The following is a 7,803-nucleotide window of genomic DNA, read 5'->3' on the forward strand; positions in this document are numbered from 1 at the left end:
ACAAAGCGTCAATTTTTCTAAGAAATCGAATTGAAAAGTTGAAAAATGTGAGGAAAATGTTTTGGTATTTCTTGAATTTTCCGAGTTCGTTATGAAATTTAAAAAAAAAAAAAATTATTCTGCTTGTTTTTGTTGCTGAATGCTGTTTTCTTATAGAAAACAAGAAAAATTTTGTATGGAAAATATAAATAAATAAAACCGTCAAAACGTCGGGGTATTCATACTTTTGACGCTGACTGTAAGTATTTATGCAGAAATGGGTGCAAGGGTGTAAATGGCTCAAGCGCATGGAATTCCACAATTTCTCTAGCGGTAATAATTTTATGCAACATAAATTAGATGTTGAAATAATTCTTTTCAAAGGTAGTTGGGTTGGTAAGTTGCTGCAGCCATTACCGCCGCACTCAAGTCGTTTGCACTTACAGCTTTGAGGAGAGTTTTTTCCCCACAAATATTATTAGCACGCTTTTAAAAGTGAAGCGTTTTTTCTACTTCTAGATTTGGGCAGTGCTAACGAAACGCCAACAAATGGCGTTGCTTATGTGGACGCACGGTGAGGAGGCGCTAGCGAAATCCTTGGTGGCCTGCAAGCTGTACAAGGCAATGGCGCACGAGGCGGCCGAGGATGATTTAGATACGGAAATCTATGATGAATTGCGCGCATATGCAAAGGAATTCGAAAGCAAAGGTTAGTAAAAGGCTACGTGTGTGTGTGTGTGTAATTTTGTGTGATTCATTTAAAGCTGATTGCAAGTGTCTATTGGTTGAGCATCCTCTTGCCATGTCTAAGTGCATATTTGTTAGAGGAAGCACTTAGTTACTAGAAATGTATGAGAACAGGTAGTGAATTGCCATTTCTAGTAACCACAAAGTAAGCCAATTCAAGTGTGCAAGCCGCTTGAATTTATTACCTGTTAGTTGGCTTCCTTTCAATATGCTTTCAATCATTGTATTCGCTATGAATTCGCCTTTACTTCTTTTAGAATGGCTTTTTGTCATTTCTTTTCCTCTCCAAAAGCTTTCAATCACTTTAACTGTTCTATTCGTTTGCAGGCATCAAGTTACTAGATTTCAGCTATCGTACAGATGGGGAGAAGGCTCAACGACTGTTGACATGTGAACTGCACTCATGGTCGAACCAAAGTTGCCTTTCCCTGGCGGTGGCCGCCAATCATCGTGCACTTCTGGCACATCCGAGCAGTCAAGTGATATTGGCCGACTTGTGGATGGGCGGTTTGCGAACGCGTAAAAATACAAATTTTAAGGTAAGTCAAAAACTCAAACTTGTAACTGACTTCATAAAAAGGAGGAGGTTATCAAATCGTCGGAATATTTTTTTATTTTTTTAACCGACTTCCAAAAAAGGAGGAGGTTATCAGTTCGCCGGAATATTTTTTTTTTATGTACGTTACCGCATAACTTGTTCTTACTTCGAATTGTTAAAATATGAACTTAAATAGAGAGTTTAAGGTAGCTTAAGTTGTGGGAGTCTAACCCCCGTAGGGGCTGCACTTGGACTTTAGAAGCGTTGACATGTGCGATGGCAAGTGATTTTGTACGGTAACCACTACTCTAATTGAAAAAACGCCAGCAACCAATCACGAAAGTTATGAAGAAGGCTAATGTCAATCCGCAGGCGTTCATCAGGATGTGTTGAAAGATTTTGTTTATTCTGGCACCAAAGTCTTACACAAAAAGCTCCCTTGCTGGCTTTCATGATGAAAGCTTCTTGGTCAGAAAGCACTTGAGCATATGTACATTAGGGTGGTCCTTAAATGACGAAATCTCTTTATTTTTTCCTAATTTGAATTTATGTGTATGATTTATTTATTTTTTTGTACTTCTAGGTTATCTTAGGTCTTTTGATACCCGTTTATATCAGACATTTGGATTTCAAATCCAAAGAAGAGCTACAACAAATGCCACAAACCGAAGAAGAGCACTTGGAGAATCAAAATTTGGACAACGACGATTCGGATCGTTCGCAGCCCGATGCTGAGGTATGTACTAGAGTACGATTCCATTATATGGACGTACATTATTTGTTTGTTATTTAATAATTAGATTATTTTTTCCATAATACTCCTAATAAGTAATGTTCCTTTGTTAAACATTTTAAAATAAGTCTTAAAAATTTGTTTTTAAACTGTTCAATTTTCCACTGAACTTGCGATTAGTTGAAAAAAATGCTATCTCTTCATTGTTGTTTGTACATATTATCTACGTTGAAAGTAATCAAAGTGATGAAATAAGATTTGCGTAATTTTAGTAAATTTCGTCGCCAAAATAAATTAAATATTCACTTAAAATTTTTGCTTTAAACTGCTGTTAAAAAATATAAAAAGTTGGTACTTAAGTACCAAGTAAGTAGTATACCTATTTAATTTTTATGAACACTTATTCAACATTTCATAACTGCATTTAAGTAAATTTTATTTCGATATTTCTAAATTTAGAAAACAAAATTTATGATTTACTATAATATTTTGAACTACATTTTTACAACCCTTACTGTATTTGTTCTGCTGCTGCGTTGCTGTTTAAACCGCTCCTACTATAACGACTACTTGAAAAAAAAAAAACGAAAATAAAATAAAAATAACATCTACTACTACCACTACCACTTCTACTACTACTTCTACTACTACTATTACTACTACTGCGACACATTCCCTAGAATGCGCTAACAAAAGCGAAAAGATCAATTTCCTTCAAGTGTAGGATAAGCAGTAACAATAATCAAGACAAGGTAGTAAATTCTGACAAAACAAAAACTTTTGTTATCCCCTTAAATTCTATTAAATCCCGTGTAAACATGTCCGAATAGTAGTTAACTGTGTTGTAGTGTGAATTACGAAAATAGTTAAACTAAAACTTTTAAACTTTCTATATAGATAGTATGTGTATGTGTGATAATTCGAATTGAATGCATACAAAACTTTTCTCTATAATGTTTTTTCTTATACATTTGTATGTAGCATACATGTGTATATTTACCGCGATTGGTTGCTGGTGACTAAATTTTTTTTTTTTTCCATTTTCCAAATATTTTTGTTGTAATTCTCGTCCTATCTCTACTCCTAACTGCTAATCTATTGTTTCTCATACTAGCATACGCATCAAATTCGTATTTAAATTTTTCTAAACTTTTTTTAATCAATCTGTGTAACCTTTTGTATGTATTAACCATCGTTTGAATATACTTTTTCTTTTTTATGTCTAGTACTCTAATCCGTTGTCTGCTGTGCAAATATAGATTAATAAATCTTCTTGTGAATATGTCCGAATGTACATACATATGTATGCATATCTATTTTTTTTTTTTTATGTATGCTCATGCAGATACAATCAGCCTCAAAAATATGGATACCCTCACGTTTTGATAATTTTATTTGTTTATATTTTGCACATCAATTTTTTTATAAAAATGTGGTTTATTCAACAGAAAAACTCACAAGAATCAATTTTCTTAATCGAACTTTCGGAGAAAATATATGAAATACCAAAAAATTAAAAATTTAGGGTATGCGGTTTTGTAGCCCATAAAATTTTAGTGTAATAAAGTCCAAGTTTCAAGGAAGTTTTTCTTATAACCATTACTTAACGCATTTCTTTCATATAAGGGCTGTTTGCAGCTGTCAAGAAAAACGAGAAATTCATATAACACCATCACAATTCCTTAAATCAGTTTGCAGCTTTCAAGAAAAGAATGTTTGTATATTTATTTTTTTTAAGAAAATTTACAGTACTCTTTCAAACAAAAGAAATCATGAAAAAATTTTTTTGTGCTTTTCTTGAGAGCTGCAAACGGCCCTATAACCATAAAAACGATTTTATTTTATAAGAAAGAAGGTACACAACTCCGCCAGCGAAAAAATCTCAAAAATTAATGGTAATTATAAGCCACTGGACATTCGCATTAAAATTTAAACTGCATACTAAAATTTTTTGTAAGAAATCAAATTGAGAAATTATCAATTTCAATGAAAATTTCTTGCATTTTTCCGAGAGTTAAAAAAGAGATTCTTGCGATTTTTGCTGTTTAATGAACCATATTTTTATATAAATATAAGAAAAATTTGGTATGGAAAATATAAATAAATAAAATCGTCAAAACTATAGGGTGTGCATATTTTTCACGCTGACTGTATGTACAGCCACTCACAGAAGTATTCGTGGTTCTCGATACACAAAATCTGTTCCATTAACTTTTTCGTAAATTTTTATTTAATATATAGCCTATTTAATAACAAAAACCATATAAATCAATATTACATATTTTCAACGGAATTCGTAAACTGGCAAAAGTGAAAGTTTTAAGTGCCTTGACTTTTGACTGTTTTTTGCTGGCGATATTGCCGGTTCTCCCCCAATTCACGCATGAAAAAAGTTTATTTTTAACCGACTTCAAAAAACGGTGGAGGACCACATTAACCGATTTCTGTAATAAAACAGCTGGGCCCATACTAATTTGGTCCAGATCCGATCATTGGATGATGAAGAAATTAACCATTAAATTTTTTTAGGAGAACTGAACTCGGCTTAGTTTTTAGCTCAAAAGTTACTAGTTATAATTCTTAAGAAAATCTGACTAAAAACTTTGAAATTTCGGTAGTATTTTTTTAAATTCGCTAAATTTTTGCAAGTTTCGTAGAAAGTTTGCATCATTGATTTATATGGTTTTGAGGTACATTTTAAATAAAAATGAACGAAAATGATTTTGGTTTCTTTTATATTGTAAACTTTTTTTCGCGAGCCAGTCTAATGGGCATACTTTTTAAATTCGTATGTGGGTATACATATGTACATACATAAATTTGTATGTAGTAATCAGTGTCAGCGTTTCATTGCCCTGTTTTCCTATTATTATATATACCTTTTATTATCACATACATACATATATGTAAGATATTTTCCTTTTCCATTATATATTCATAATCATATTCGATAACATATTCACATCAAAAATACTTATATTAATATTGCCAAAACACCAATATTACTAACAGTACCGAAATACAGTAATATGCTGCTTAAGATGTTAAAATTATGGTATGGTTCTGCTGCTCATTACTTAGACTTTCGTTTTGTTTGTATTTTGTGCTAATTGGCTGCTAAATGGTATTTATATTTTGTAAATATATTTTTGAATTGGTTGCTAAAATGTTTATTATTTTGTTGGGTTTTTATTGTTGTATATTTAAATAATTTTAAGTAAAAAGTTTTCGCTTTAAAAAAGACCGATTTTAGTTCGATTGATAGTGAATAACTGAGTTAGAGGGAAGACCAGTATGTATGTAAGAAAGTTAAATTACATGGCAGTTGAGAAGTCCACGTGCAGAAATTTCATAAATTGCATAAAGGAAATTTCTGCACATGCAGCCGTACATAGCAGGCATGTAGGCGCCCGGTGTTAGCAGTCGCGCCTACATAGATATTGTTTCTGGTAACTGGTCTTCCCATTGATATTGCCACACGATGGCTTTGAAAGCTTGTAGGAGAGCGTGTGTGTATTTCAGTGCCTAAAGCTCTATATTCAAAATATATACATAGATATGTATATATATTTATATTTTTTTAAGTAAATCGTATAATCTTTTTATTTTATAACTTTATCGTAACACAGCACTCCCGTGACACGACAAAGACAAGTAATTGGTTGCTTTTGTTGTATGTACTCAATATTTCCGAATACTTGATAAATCATTCTTTTAGGCACTTCTATCAATTTTTTGTTCTATCTGTTGTCTTTTTAGCAGCAGCATACAGGAAACTTCAAATACAAATTTGCTACCCAAAATCTTAGTTTTTTTCACTTTACAAAAGACAAGTTACTTGTTTTTGGCATGTTACGTGGGAGCTTTTTCCGTTAAGCAATCTGCACGGTCGTTTAGCTTTAGACGCGTAGTAAATTTTTTATGCAACGATTCTTGGTCTCTCCATATGCTCTGCTATCACCATCGGATTCCGTGTTGAATACTTTCAGAGCTGGAGCATCGGTGCCCATTCGAACGACATGGTCAAGCCAGCGGAGCCACTGTATTTTAATTAGCTGCACTATGTCACTGTATGTCGTTGTAAAGTTCATACAGCTCATCGTTCCATCGTCTGCGCTAGTCGCCCTCGCCAACCCGTAAAGGCAAGTAAATCTTCTGCAAGATCTTTCTCTTGAATACTCCAAGATCCGCCTCACCGGATGTTGTCACTGACCATGCCTTTGCGCCATATACCAACATAGGCATGAGGAGTGACTTATGGAGTGTGGCTTTCGTACGTCGAGAGAGGCCTTTACTTCTGAAATTGCCCAAAGTAGCACTTGCTGGCAACAGCGATTCTGCGTTGTCGACAGTGACATTATTATCGGTGCTGGTTCCCGAGTAGACGGAATTCTCTACCTTCTCGGAATTGTAACTATCACCAGGGCGCGAATGTGCTAATTGTTTGTTTGATGACAGGAGATACTTGGTCTTGTACCACCAGACCTTATCTATCTTGGGAAAAGGCAGAACAGACTTCGCGGTTCCTATCGAACGCTGTTGTGAAGTATTGTGCCTGAGCTGTTCACTTCTACAGCGCTTATTTTCCTCTCCAACATCAGATTAAAGAAATCGTATGAAAGGGTGTCTCCCTGTCTTAAACCCCGTTTGGTAGCAAAGGCTAAACGTAATTTTACACATCCGTATCAGTTTCGCGTGGATACCAAATTCAGACATCGTGACAAATAGGCAACTCCTTTTCTCGCGGGTCTTTTTTAAGATTTAGCGTATTGTGGATACCTGGTCTATGGTGGATTTGCTAGGTCTAAAGCCACACTGATGCCCAATAAATTTGTTGACGGTGAGATTCAGTCTTTAACACAATCGTCCCGCGTTAGTTGGCTCGTATGGCGGGGTTGCCTTTCTTGTGGATTTCACAGAGCATACTTAAATTCCAGTCGTCGGGCATGCGTTCACCTGACCATATTCTGCATGCGAGTTTATGCATGCACCTTATCAGCTCCTCTCCGCCGTACTTGAATAGCTCGGCTGGCAGGCCGTCAACTCCTGCAGGTTTGTTGTTTTCCAGCCGAGAAATTACTATTGTTACCTCGGCATAGCCGGGTGGTGATACATCGATTCTGTCTTCCTCGACTTCCATATTGGTTTCAGTGGCCTTTAGCAGAATGGAAAAGTGTTTTTCAACCTTTCATAAGACGCCTTACATTTTGATAGAACTATCGGAAAATCTCCACACTCAAATATTTAGCCGCTCTTCAGCTCTCTATATCAATCCCACATACATATTTAGCTCGCTGGAATTCGACTACTCCTTCGGCAGCGATACGCAGCGATTGGGAGATGCGGTCCTGCTTGCATATGATAACTTTTCGTTTATGTGCATGGTTTATGAGTTGGTCCACGTTCGGACGCGATGAAGTCGATCAGCCTGCCACTGTGTTATCGTGTTATGTTTCGTCGTGGATACCCCTATTTTGCCTACCCTACCTTTGGCATCGCTTATCACGACCTTTATATCGCGATGGTGTCAGTCTTCGTAAGCGCTCTCGAAGAGCTCATAGAAGAGGGTTTCGCGAAGCTAGGGGCCAAATATACTATAACAGAGTTTTTAGTTTTTCCCTCTAATGTGAGGATTTTTGAAAGGACTTTGAAATTTCAAAAATATGATTATTTAAAAAAAAAATTATTTAAGCAATTCAGTACAATGTAGAATGACAATATATTTAAAGAGAAAATTATGTACAATTGAGAAATAATATTTTTTTTTGTGCATAAGGACCAAAAGGTGCGGAAAATTACCTATTAA

At 35.0% G+C, this 7,803-nt stretch overlaps 1 protein-coding gene across 1 annotated transcript in view; it reads right to left on the reverse strand.

The window, feature by feature from the left end:
- The window catches only part of LOC118743799 (transient receptor potential cation channel trpm), a gene marked incomplete at its 5' end in the record, with an annotated part of 161,503 nt that overhangs the window by 85,822 nt on the left and 67,878 nt on the right, over window positions 1–7,803 (reverse strand).

Source organism: Rhagoletis pomonella, unplaced genomic scaffold (genome assembly GCF_013731165.1).
Source record: "Rhagoletis pomonella isolate Grant_MI unplaced genomic scaffold, Rhpom_1.0 Rhpom_scaffold_00007, whole genome shotgun sequence".
NCBI classification, from domain to species: Eukaryota; Metazoa; Arthropoda; class Insecta; order Diptera; family Tephritidae; genus Rhagoletis; species Rhagoletis pomonella.